General features: G+C 47.9%; 1 protein-coding gene across 5 annotated transcripts in view; it reads right to left on the bottom strand.

Moving 5' to 3' along the window:
- LOC146183134 (uncharacterized) overlaps window positions 1–10,061 on the bottom strand; it is a 33,264-nt gene extending 23,203 nt beyond the window's left edge. Inside the window, exons 1-2 of one of the 5 annotated variants that reach the window (XM_084609035.1) lie at window positions 9,837–10,061; window positions 8,284–8,397 (exon numbers count right to left, since the gene is read on the bottom strand). The gene's annotated coding sequence lies outside the window, so the exon portion shown is untranslated. The remainder of the gene's footprint in view (window positions 1–8,283; window positions 8,398–9,836) is intronic. The other 4 variants (XM_084609034.1, XM_084609033.1, XM_084609032.1 and 1 more) reach the window with 4 other exon arrangements.
- Between the last annotated feature and the right edge of the window lie 2,663 nt (window positions 10,062–12,724).

The following is a 12,724-nucleotide window of genomic DNA, read 5'->3' as shown; positions in this document are numbered from 1 at the left end:
TCGCTTCGCGACACCTATCTTCGGACGAGGCACTGAGGGGCATCCATGTCCCATTCAGGGACTCGAGGGGGATTGACCAAACAATATCCCTCTGTCTGGGTGCTAGGCGCTGGCGTACCCCTCAGCCACGTCGGCTTCTGTCGTCGGGGCAATGGACGCCCCACCGCGCGTCTTAATCCCTTACAGGCATGTACAACAATGTACGTGCAGGATTTAATAAACATGTATCATGCCTGACATGAAGCCGCTACGGTTTGATAGGCGCTAGATTTTCCAGCGATGAAAAGAAACTAACCTAATGCGGCGGTGTTTATAAGTGAAGCGCAACAAAACTTGCCTGCTGTTAGTTTGTCGACTCCGATGAGCACACTGCGATAATTTGTTGGTGTTACTGGCACACATCGCACAAACAACAGCACAGCGTAATTGGCGAGGTTCGAAATGGCTGGCAGAAAGGAAGAAGAGCTCATTAGAAGTGGAATTATATTGTCACGTCTCGATTGAACGCCAAGGAGGACCCAAAGATAGGACGGGTTTAATAAATAAACCTGGACGAGCCTTGCTCTCCAACTTCCTTCTCTTCCAGGCTCGCGCTTGTGGGGCCCAGTCATCATCTTTGGCGTCGTCTTCTATGCGGCATTTGCCCCCCTCCTCAGGAAGCATCGTCCCGATGAGCATAAAAGGGAGTAGGGGGTCAAGGTCAGTCCGAGTTGTACGGCTTCATGCGTACAACGTGGACGACGTCGGCTTGTTGCTGGCGTCGCTTCGAGGTCGACACCCCGTCTGGCACCACCTCATAAGTGACGTCGGTTAAACGTCGCTGAACAACATATGGCCCGAAATATCGCCGCAATAGTTTTTCAGAGAGTCCACGGCGGCGAATAGGCGTCCAGACCCACACTTTGTCGCCAGGTTCGTACATGACATGTCGGCGTCTATGATTGTAGCGTCGTGCATCATGCTCTTGCTGATTCTTGATCCGCACACGCGCTAGTTGGCGGGCTTCCTCTGCACGCTGAGCGATTTCCTCCGCGTCCTGATCGAGATCGTCGGTGTCGGCATTCGGGAGCAACATTGCATCCAGCATAGTTGTTACTGGTCGCCCGTGAAGGAGGCTGAATGGTGTCATACGAGTGGTGTCTTGGCGTGCCGTATTGTAGGCGAACGTGACGTAGGGAAGAATTTCGTCCCAATTCTTGTGGTTCACGTCAACGTACATGCAAAGCATGTCTGCAATGGTTTTATTGAGGCGTTCCGTCAACCCATTGGTTTGGGGGTGATAGGCTGTAGTTTTACGGTGACTGGTACCACTGAGGCGGAGAACGGTCTCCAAAAGTTCGGCCGTAAATGCAGTTCCTCGGTCAGTTATAATGACCGCCGGAGCGCCATGCCTCAGGACAATGTTCTCCACGAAGAACCGAGCTGCTTCGGCGGCGGTACCCCTTGGCAGAGCCTTGGTCTCCGCGTAGCGGGTTAGATAATCGGTGGCGACAATTATCCATTTATTTCCGGCTGTCGACGTCGGAAATGGTCCCAGGAGGTCCATGCCGATTTGCTTAAAAGGTGTTGTTGGCACTTGAAGAGGATGGAGTAGGCCAGCTGGTTTTACAGGGGGTGACTTACGGCGCTGGCAGTCTATGCACGTACGTACATAGTGTTTCACTGTCGCAGGCAGTTTTGGCCAGTAGTATCCGTGCTGGACTCTAGCCAACGTGCGGGTGTAGCCTAGGTGACCGGCGGTTGGCTCGTCGTGACACGCTTGCAGAACTTCACTGCGGAGAACAGATGGGACGACGAGTAGATGACTGTTTCCCCCAGGGCGGAAGTTCTTCTTGTAAAGCACGTTGTTGCGAATAAAGAATGAAGAGATTACTCGGGTGAAAATCTTAGGCACAACGGTAGTTCGTTTTTCCAAGAAATCAATAAGAGGGAGCAATTCCTGGTCTTCTCGCTGCTGTTGGGAAAGCGTTGCGTCATCTATGACACCTAAAAATGCAGTGTCTTCATCGGTCATAGTGAAAGGTTCGACCGGCGCTCGCGAAAGGCAGTCAGCATCCGCGTGCTTTTTTCCAGATTTGTAAATAACTGCCATGTCGAATTCTTGTAATCGAAGGCTCCAACGCGCGAGTCTCCCTGAAGGGTCCTTTAGATTCGTCAGCCAACAGAGCGAGTGATGGTCGCTAACGACTTGAAAGGGGCGAGCGTACAAATAAGGGCGGAACTTCATAACCGCCCATACCACTGCAAGGCATTCTTTTTCGGTTGCCGAGTAGTTCGCTTCTGCTTTAGATAGGGTCCTGCTGGCGTAAGCAATTACTTTTTCAACACCACCCTGGCGCTGCACCAGCACAGCACCTAAGCCCACGTTGCTGGCATCCGTATGAAGCAGTGTAGGGGCGTCGTCATCAAAGTGCGCCAGGACAGGTGGTGTCTGTAAACGTCTCCGCAGCTCATTAAACGCTTGTTCCTGTTCTTCACCCCAGTGAAAGACAGCATTGTCACACGTCAGCGAAGTTAATGGCCAGGCAATTCGTGAGAAACCAGCAATAAACCGGCGGTAATAGGCGCAAAGACCCAGGAAACGCCGCAATGTCTTTTTGTCCGTAGGTGTCGGGAACTTGGCGACTGCGGAGAGCTTTTCAGGATCAGGCCGGACACCTTCTTGGCTAACGACGTGACCTAAGAATTGCAGCTCCTCGTACCCGAAGTGGCACTTCTCGGGTTTTAGTGTGAGGCCCGCAGATCGTATGGCCTGAAATACAGCTAGCAGACGGCGTAGATGTTCTTCAAATGTGGCCGAAAACACAATCACGTCGTCAAGATACACCAGGCATGTTTGCCACTTAAGTCCCGAGAGCACAGTATCCATCAACCTCTGAAATGTTGCTGGTGCTGAGCATAAACCGAACGGAAGGACCTTAAACTCGTACAATCCATCGGGAGTGACGAATGCTGTCTTCTCCCGATCTCTCTCGTCTACTTCTATCTGCCAATATCCACTTTTCAAGTCCATTGATGAGAAGTAACGTGCATTTCGTAGGCGATCAAGGGAATCGTCGATGCGAGGAAGAGGGTACACGTCTTTTTTAGTTACTTGGTTGAGCTTGCGGTAATCTATGCAAAATCGTAAGCTGCCGTCCTTCTTTTTAACAAGTACCACGGGGGAAGCCCAGGGGCTCTGTGACGGCTGGATAACGTCGTCTCTAAGCATTTCGGCCACCTGGCGCTGAATGGCTGCACGTTCTTTCGGAGCTACACGGTAAGGATTTTGTCGAATCGGGCGAATCGAGTCATCCGTGATGATTCGATGTTTTGTCAAAGGCGTTTGGCCGATCCGCGATTCGGAAGCAAAGCAGTCTCGAAATTGATCTATGAGATCCAAAAGACGGTCCCGTTCTGAAGAAGACAAATTTTTACTCACATCGACGATGGTTACGGGCGTCTTGCACATTGATCCTTCCTGTTGCAGTGAGAAGCAGTGCTGCGCCTTTGGGATGCTGTCGAAAAAGGCCACAGTTGTGCCTTTCGGAATTTGCTGACGCTCGTCGCTGAAGTTTGTCAGCAGCACTTCGGTCTGTCCATTGGTCAAGTTGACTAGCCCTCGAGCTATAGAAACACCTCGGCTTAGTACCAGGGCGACTGCCCTTTCGGCGATACCATCGCCGGTATGCGCCATGTCGCACTTCACTTCAACAAGAGAGCATGATCGCGGAGGTAATGTCACTGTCTCATTGGCGACGCGTAAGGGCATCAGTGGTACTTCCGCACAACCAAGGTCTTTATGATTGTTGGTGAAGGCAACGACGCTGTCACGAATGCTGATTACAGCCCCATGAAGACGCAGAAAGTCCATGCCCAAGATGAGATCTTTGCAACAGTCAGGGAGAATAACGAAGCTGCCAACAAACACCGCGTTTCCTATTCCTATCCGAGCAGTGCACTTCCCTGTCGGTGCCAGTAGCTGGCCCCCAGCACTTCTTATTACTGGCCCAGTCCATTCGGTTTTTACTTTGCGCAGCGTGTCAGCCAGTTTCTGGCTAATTGAAAAATCCGCCCCGGTATCCACCAGAGCCTGTACCTCCAGCCCATCAATGGAAACGGCGAGGTCAGCGCTAACAACGTTATCTGGGTTGCTCGTCTCTTTCGGCATTTTCGGCGGAAGTGCGGCAAGGTCAGAGGTATCAGCTTCGTCGTCGGGGCTGCTCATCTGATGCGGCATTTTCGTTGGTAATGTAGGCGGCATTTTCGGCGGTAGTGCGGCAATGTCAATACTAACGGCAGCGTCAGAAGCACGGGCTGTCGGCTGTTGCGGCGGTGGTGAGGGTTTTGACACTTTTAGACTGTGTGCAACCTCCCCTCGTGAGGTTGCGGCTGTTAGTTTCCCCGGTGAGGGCTAGGGGACCGCCGTCCGCCAACGTCAGCATTGCCACGACGCATCGGCGGAGAATAACGCTGTGGCGATGGGGAGGAGCGGCGGCGGAAGCCCGGGGATTCGGTTTCCCTGCTGACCGGAAGGCCGTCGTCGGTTTGGGCAGTGTCAGCGTCGAAGCGGCGGCGAGCAGAAGCAGACGGAAAGGCCTGCCCCTCTTCGCGGTAACGGCAGTACCGATATACGTGGCCAGGTTGTCCGCAGTAGAAACAGAGTGGCCGGCTGTCATAACTGCGCCACCTGTCCGTTCGGCGTAGTTGAGAGCACCTGGAAGGCGCCCACTGAGGCCCCTGGAAGAATCGCGTCTCCTGACGGCTTGGTGCGCTCGGTGAGGCGTGGTCTGGAGGCGGGCGACGTAGGACCGCGGCGTAGCTCTCAGATTGCGGCTCGTGATAAGGTGCAGGAATGTTGGCCGGGTAGTTGACCGGTTGTGAAACGCGGTATGGTGGTTCGGAAATGACTGCCGCGTTGTCGACTGGATGAAACTCGTTGCACTGGGCAGACGGTGTTAGGGAGCACCGAATTTCATTCCTTACAGCCTGCACGAGGGCCTCTGACGACTGAGCTTTCGTAACCGAAATTCGCTGCAACTCCTCAAGGACAATTTCTCTAATCATGTCTCGAAGAGTGGTCTGATCTGTTGCAGTCAGCGCCGCCGCAGTCGTCGGGGCACAGCTGGCTGGTCGGTTGTACTGGCGGCACCGATCTTGGAGGGCTCGCTCTATAGCCGTAGCGTCCTTAATGAACTCACTCACGGTTTTAGGTGGGTTGCGTACTAAGCCGGCAAACACCTGTTCTTTGACACCGTGCATGAGATGCCGTAACTTCTTTGGCTCACTCATATCAGGGTCGGCACGGCGAAAAAGGCGAGCCATGTCTTCCGCAAACATAGCCACGCTCTCATTCGGCTTCTGGACACGCACTTCAAGCAGGCGCAGCGCATTGTCGCGTCGATCAGTTCTCGCAAAGGTGTCTACAAGCTGGCGGCGGAAGTCGTTCCATGTGGATAAGCTGGCCTCGTGGTTTTCAAACCACGTTCTAGCATTATCCTGAAGGGCAAAATAAACATTGCAAAGCTTGTGATCTTCGCTCCACTGAGTAATCTTGGCCACTCGCTCAAACTGGTCAAGCCAGTCCTCGACATCTTCAAACGCTTCCCCGCGAAAGCACTCTGGCACCTTGGTGTTCTGAAGAGTCACCGGCGTAGGGTTGGGATGTGCCATGGCTTTGGAGACCTGATGGACTTGGTCGTTTGAAGAGTAGCTTGGCAGATGGTTGTACTCCGGGGCTAGGCCTAGAAGGCGGCGGCTAGCGCGATGTACAGGCGTGTCGATGTCTGGGATTCGCTGTGGACTGCCGGAAGGAGTCTTATGCATACCCCAGCGCGCTCCACCAGTGTCACGTCTCGATTGAACGCCAAGGAGGACCCAAAGATAGGACGGGTTTAATAAATAAACCTGGACGAGTCTTGCGCTCCAACTTCCTTCTCTTCCAGGCTCGCGCTTGTGGGGCCCAGTCATCATCTTTGGCGTCGTCTTCTATGCGGCAATATGCGAGTCGTACGCAAGAGCAATGCTTGCAATTGTTCACAAATGTTTCCTCATCAGTAAGGTACTGATGGGAAAACGTTTCACAAGAAAGGGGACTCATTCACAAGAAAGGGGACTCTAAGGACCTTAAAAATTACAGACCAATCAGCTTACTGTCTGTTATGTATAAGGTATTTACTAAGGTAATCGCTAATAGAATCAGGACAACCTTAGACTGCAATCAAGCAAAGGATCAAGCAGGGTTTCGGAAACGGTACTCTACTATCGATCATATCCATACCATCAATCAGGTGATAGAAAAATGCTCGGAATATAACCAGCCCTTATACATAGCATTCATTAATTACGAAAAAGCATTTGACTCAGTTGAAACCTTGGCGGTGATGCAGGCATTGCGAAAACAGGGGGTAGACGAGCCGTACGTGAAAGTGCTGGAAGATATATATAGTGGCTGCACAGCAACCATAATTCTGCATAAAGAAAGTAACAAAATTCCCATAAAGAAATGTGTTAGGCAAGGAGACACAATCTCCCCAGTACTATTCACAGCTTGTTTAGAGGAAGTATTCAGAGACTTGGAATGGGAGCAGTTCGGGATAAGGGTAGAGGGAGAATACCTCAGTAATCTGAAATTTGCTGATGACATTGCCTTGCTAAGCAACTCGGGGGATGAATTGCAAATAATGATTGATGACCTAGACAGGAAAAGTAGAAAGGTAGGCTTGAAGATCAATATGCAGAAGACTAAGGTAATGTTCAACAGCCTCGGAAAGGAACAGCAGTTTACATTAGGTAGCGAAATACTGGAAGTAGTAAGCGAATATGTCTACTTAGGACAGGTAGTAACCGCAGATCCGGACCATGAAAAGGAAATAACAAGAAGAATAAGATTGGGATGGAGTGCATTTGGCAAGCACTCGCAGATTATGACTAGCAGCTTACCGGTATCGCTCAAGAGGAAAGTATACAACAGTTGCATCTTGCCTGTACTCACCTATGGGGCTGAAACGTGGAGGCTAACCAAGAGAGCTCTACTTAAGTTGAGGACAACCCAGAGGGCTATGGAACGAAAAATGGTAGGGGTGACATTAAGAGATAGAAAGCGTGCAGAGTGGATCAGAGAAATAACTCAAGTTACCGACATTCTAGTAGAAATTAAGAGGAAGAAATGGACATGGGCAGGACATGTAGTGCGAAGAGAGGATAACCGATGGTCGCTGAGGGTAACAAACTGGATTCCAAGAGAAGGAAAGCATAGCAGGGGGCGGCAGAAAGTTAGGTGGGCGGATGAGATTAAGAAGTTCGCAGGGGTCAAGTGGATGCAGCTAGCACAGAACCGGGTTAAGTGGAGAAATATGGGAGAGGCCTTCGCCCTGCAGTGGGTATAATCAGGCTGATGATGATGAAGGTACTGAAATGTCAGCATTAAAGCTCGGCTGCGTGCTGAGCGCAACACAGTTAACGCGAATGTCCAACTAAGTTCCATTCAAAAGAAGTTGATTTTAACTCTACGACAATGCAAATAAACTTGCTCTAACATAACCGTGCGGTGAAAATATTTTTGGCAATATTCTCTAGCAGCCGAACACAAGGTCAACGTGGCTACCGCAGTCCCCAAGGAAGCACCCACACGGCGGCGCACCAATCGGCAAAAATTGGTTGCGCCCCGGAGCTGCTAAATAATCTGGTCTCTGGTCTATAGCGTAGCACGAGAAAGGACTCTACGTGTAACCTTTTCGGTTCACCCGAAATGGTTGGTTCCAGTTAATAGCGCCTCCATTTGGAATTAGATTTTTCAGCTGGCGTATGGAATACATGGTCAACATTAACAAAGTATGTCCAAATATTTAAATGCAACATATACTCCAGCAAGGTGCAAAATTGCAATAATGAACAAAACTCATTTTGGATAAAAAAAAGTACCTTTGCTGCTTTAATATCTCATAACACTAATTATGCTCAAAATGATAATGATCTCACATTAATGAAAGTAATAATGGTCATGAACTTTTTAGATATTGCATTTTCTACAACACATTGCCATATATCAGAAAACTCTAGTCTTAGAATACAATACAGTACTTGCTGTTGCATCCCTTAATGTTCTGTCTACTGCAACTCAAAGGACTGGCCTCTGATCTGCCCATCATTTGGTGCTAGAGTGAGTAATGAGAATAAAATATGCAGAAATATAAAGCAACACAAACTACTTCTAAACCACAGAGCACCATTTGTCAGTTGTGCAATATTCGTTCTAGTAAAAAGTGCCACAGGAATCAGCGAGGACAGCACGCATTAACAAACCTCCTCTGCTGTGATGCCAGTGAGCCGCTTCGCAGCACGAACGACAGCCTTGTCAGGAACTTGATCATCACCATCCACAAGCTCAATGAATTCATCAAAATCTCGGTCGAGAAGCTGTGCAAAAAAAAAAAAAAGATGACTTGAGAACAGTTGCAAGCTGAGTACAAGGCTCCCTGAACAAAAAAACAAACTGCGAGCTTGACAATGCACTGCATAAATTTAAGCAAATTTTGTTATCCGCTATATTATTTACAGTACAAGAAATAGTTGCAATTTTTAAATTTACAACTCTAAAGCAGTACTTCTATTTTTTTTTTCTTTTGGACTATTCTACAGCATGTGCAAGATGTCATACTAGAAAACACAAATTTGTGCATTCGTATTACAGGTTTGTCTAATACAAAAACGTATACATGGCACCAGGAAGCACAGTTAGCATAACAGGTGGGACTCAAGCATGTAGTACAAAGTCAACGTGTCCAACCTGGTTTGCCTGGTTTCAATAGCACTGCACATCATACTGAATGCATACTCATTAGCCCAACAATAAATCCTTTCAAAATAACCACAAAGCAAGACTGCGCTACTAAAAAGTGAAATTCTAGAGGGCCTCTTCCGAGGGGCATTTGCTTCTGTATTTCATTTCGCTTCATATATCACTTGCAAGGGTGAGGTAAAGGCCGGTATCTTGAAACACCCACCACCATGTGTTGCAGATGGCAGGCAGCACTGGCAAACACATATGCATGTTTCTTGCAGGCAGAAGCTAGCCAGCGATACAAACCCTTTGCAGAACATAACAACAGGCTTTCCACTCCATACAGGAGCGAAGAACAAAAGCGGACTGAAATACATGCAATATACTGTAGAATAGAAGCAACGAAACAGTTACACTGTGTCAGCAAATTCCGTTTGGAAAAAAAAAAATTAATTTTGTCAAGACGTTCTCTGCGTACGCCTCAAGCGCGTGACAGAATCATCATATTCCACGGTGGATGCTGCAAAAGCTTCTTCAGCAGGACGTTAGAACCAATGAAGCCATAAGAGAGAGAAATCGAAACCATGAATTCTATCACGCACTATGCAAAATGGCAGCCAAAATTTAAGCATACATACATAGTCCCCACAAAATGATGCGATAATTGGTGCCACAGCACCAATGATATTGCAAAAATAACAATTATGGCTTCACAGCCTACAGCGTATCGAAAAAGAAAAAAAAAAAGCAGCTCTTGCGTGACCGACGCAAGACGCATGCAAGCTTATACAGCCTCTTGCAGCACGGCTAGCAGCTCCTTCCGTTCGGCCAGGTTCACAATCCGCTTCCATCCTACTCATGTTTAGTCAATATCTGCATAATGAACATCCCACAACGCGCGGAAAGCATTCACGGGCGACATTGAATATCCTCACATCACAAACTAACCGCCACATGTTTAATTCGCTAATATATAATGCGGAAAAGTAAAAAAAAAAAAAAAAAAACTGAAAGCGGTCGATACCAGTGTCAACTTCATGTAGGAGTCGAGAGGCAGTGACAACGATTTTCAGACCTCGTAGCTTACATTCAGGTAGCGTCAGCTTTCGTTGAAGACCGTCGCCCAACCGCAGCCAACAAAGCGACCCTCCACTGCGCGTCATGTTCAAGGTATGTTGACCTGCGTATATGTAACACACGACCGGCTTTATTACTTGGCGACCTGTTCATCCTGCCGCCTCCTACGGCAGCGCGTGTCCGCGAAAATATCACGTGATTCTTCAGTAGGGACGGCGCGCCGCGTCAGGTGGTGCCACTAAAGCCCCTCTATCTCTGGAAAGTAGCGAAATTGTAAGATCTTTGCCGCCGTTTCCCTCTCCCGGTGCTTTCCTCTACGCTCCCCTCTCCAAAGAGAGAGTGAGGGCGGATTTTCTGGTTTGTCGTTGGCTGCCGGGCCCCCTGACGTTACAAACACGTCACCATACGTCATCAACGAGCGCAAAATCTTGTTTTGCTTGTTTTTTTATTTTCTCGCTGCCGCCATTAAACTGCCTCGTCGTACCGTTCCTGTAGCTTGCGCGCGTGCAGTTTCGTGCACGCGATGCCATGCTGCTGCGCGTTTCAGTGTTTAAGTAGAACAGAACGACTGCCGCGCTTCGCTGATTACCAACACGGCACCGGCAAGGTTAATTGAGTTGTAGAACTTTTCACAGTCTCACATGTCACTGACGAACCCATCGCCAGCCGTAATCGAAACTGTAAAAATTGCTGAGAACTTTTTCCGCAGTAACAGAGAGGGTCTCTTCAAAAATTCAATCAGCACTGCACAACTGCAGGCCCGGATAAAAGATAGCATTTTATTGGTATCTTGCTTCCCAGCCTGCCACGATGTTGTAAAAGAGATTGTGAGTGTTTTCGTGAAAGTACGGATCCAGATTTTTGTCCGAGATGAAGCTTCCAAAATATCTCCAGTGACTAGTAGTAAATACGGTAGCAAAAGCGTAGGCATGCGGGTCGCTGCAGCTCAGATTCGGTGACAGTATGCATTCGTAATTTCATGTTTTATTAATTTGAAACATTTGTGAAAGTTGTGGTTTGAAAATATGCATACAATTAATATTTTGTCTGTCGCCTGAATAAATCTGTAAATTGTTCAAAATTTCTGGTAACTGCTTGTATTTTTTAAAGATATTCTCGTGCATATCTGAAGCTTATAATCATGATCGCGAAATTAAAATTGGATTGTAGCGTGTGTGAAAAATGTTTCTACGAAAATTATTTGCTTCCACTTCGTTTTCTTATCTTTTCATTTCGTTAAGGTTTCTCAGCATCTTCCAATTGTCTAACAGTGTTTTTCTGTGCATTTATTTTTATTTGAAAATGTGTGTTTTCAATTAATGTGCCTGCGCCAGTCTTAGGACCCTTTTCAAAGCGACCAGTGCTGTGTCAGTAAAATCAGATGCTACTTGGTTCCAATGTGCAACAGTGTTTATCGCTACATTTCTTCTGTATTTGGAACTGTGTATTTTGTATGCGCCACATCTTACGACCTTTAAAGCAAACCAGTATTGTGACAATAAAATAAGAACCTATTTTGCCTGAGTCATTTTGCCGATCAATAGATTTTGCGAAGAAATAAAAGCCACTTTTTTCACCTACAATGCCTCTGATTAGCAGCTGTAGGAACACTGCTTCATCGTTTTCTTACAGATGTGATTTGAAAATGAAAGCATACAACAATCGACGCTTTTGCTTATCGGTTAGCCAGAAGCGACCGATGTTAGAATTCGCCGGTTTGCCGCTCACGCGCAAAGATGCAGAAGATTTCTGAAGGGGCCATTGGCTCTCATTCAGGGTCATCTATCTGTCACCCAACACAGATGACACCATAATTGCCTGCTCAGTTTATTTCCCGTTCTTGATGCTTCAGAGTACCCGAGCGCGATGCTGAGTGCAAACATTTCTTGCCGTTTTGAGCATGTCTTCTCCTTCCTTCTTTGTTATTGCGAACCATATGTGCCGCTAAAACCAAACATAACATTTTCAAATCGATTAGTAGTTACCTGTACAAAGCAGATTTAAAAGAACGCTTTAAAAGGCAGCACAAAAAGCCCCCGCCATTCACTATCATTGACCCTTCCGCGGCGCCCCTCGAGCGCAGGCAGGTTCAGCGTGCCGTGCGCAGCGCTCCAGCCGGTGGGAGAGTGAAATCAGAGGAGAATCGAGGAGGAAAGCAGCCGAAGGGAGGAGAGTTTCGCTACTTTCCAGATAGAGGGGTTTTAGGTGCCACAACTTCCCCGCATTTCGGCGCGCGCCGTCGCTGGATGGATAACTACAGTCCGGCTGTGTTTCGCTTGATAGCTGCTGCTGAGCAAAATCACTTGGCATTATAGGCATATATTAGCTTTCTGTAGTCATGCATAAATGCTACGAGCGTGTGCTGCCAGCTTAGAGGCCTGTCCTGGGCTCGCTGGCACCCGAGAACATGCGTTTGCGAGAGCCGGCATCTCGCGCTCGTAGTTCTTTTTTTTTATTTTATTTTATTTTTTTACGCGAGCTTGTTATAAGGCATATTATAGAAATTCATGTAAATTACTTTCCGTGAGGAACCGAAGCAGGTTCCCGCTCTTAGCGTTGTCGGTGAGCTCGTAGCATAGCTGTTCCCATAAACAATTTATGATATTGATGTTTTCCAGAGCTGCAGTTATTTTATTCTTGAACTAGCTGAGAAAGCAGCTGTACTGTGCGGCTGCAGTGCTATTTGCTTATCCATTTTTTTCCTGCCCAGCCGCAAAACTGAATTGTGCTCGTGCTATGCAACATCGCAGCTGCGGTGACGCCACGCGCCGTTTTCCGCCTATTTAAAACAAAATGTGCACCATGCATATACACCTCCTATTTTGTAATCAGAAGGGTTAACTGGACTGTTAGTCGTTACCGAAATTTACAAAAAAATTATAATAA

This window comes from Amblyomma maculatum, chromosome 7 (assembly GCF_055883805.1).
Source record: "Amblyomma maculatum isolate TAMU_Amacu chromosome 7, ASM5588380v1, whole genome shotgun sequence".
NCBI classification, from domain to species: Eukaryota; Metazoa; Arthropoda; class Arachnida; order Ixodida; family Ixodidae; genus Amblyomma; species Amblyomma maculatum.
Note: the sequence above shows the minus strand (reverse complement) of the source record. Positions and strands in the feature narration are given on the sequence as shown.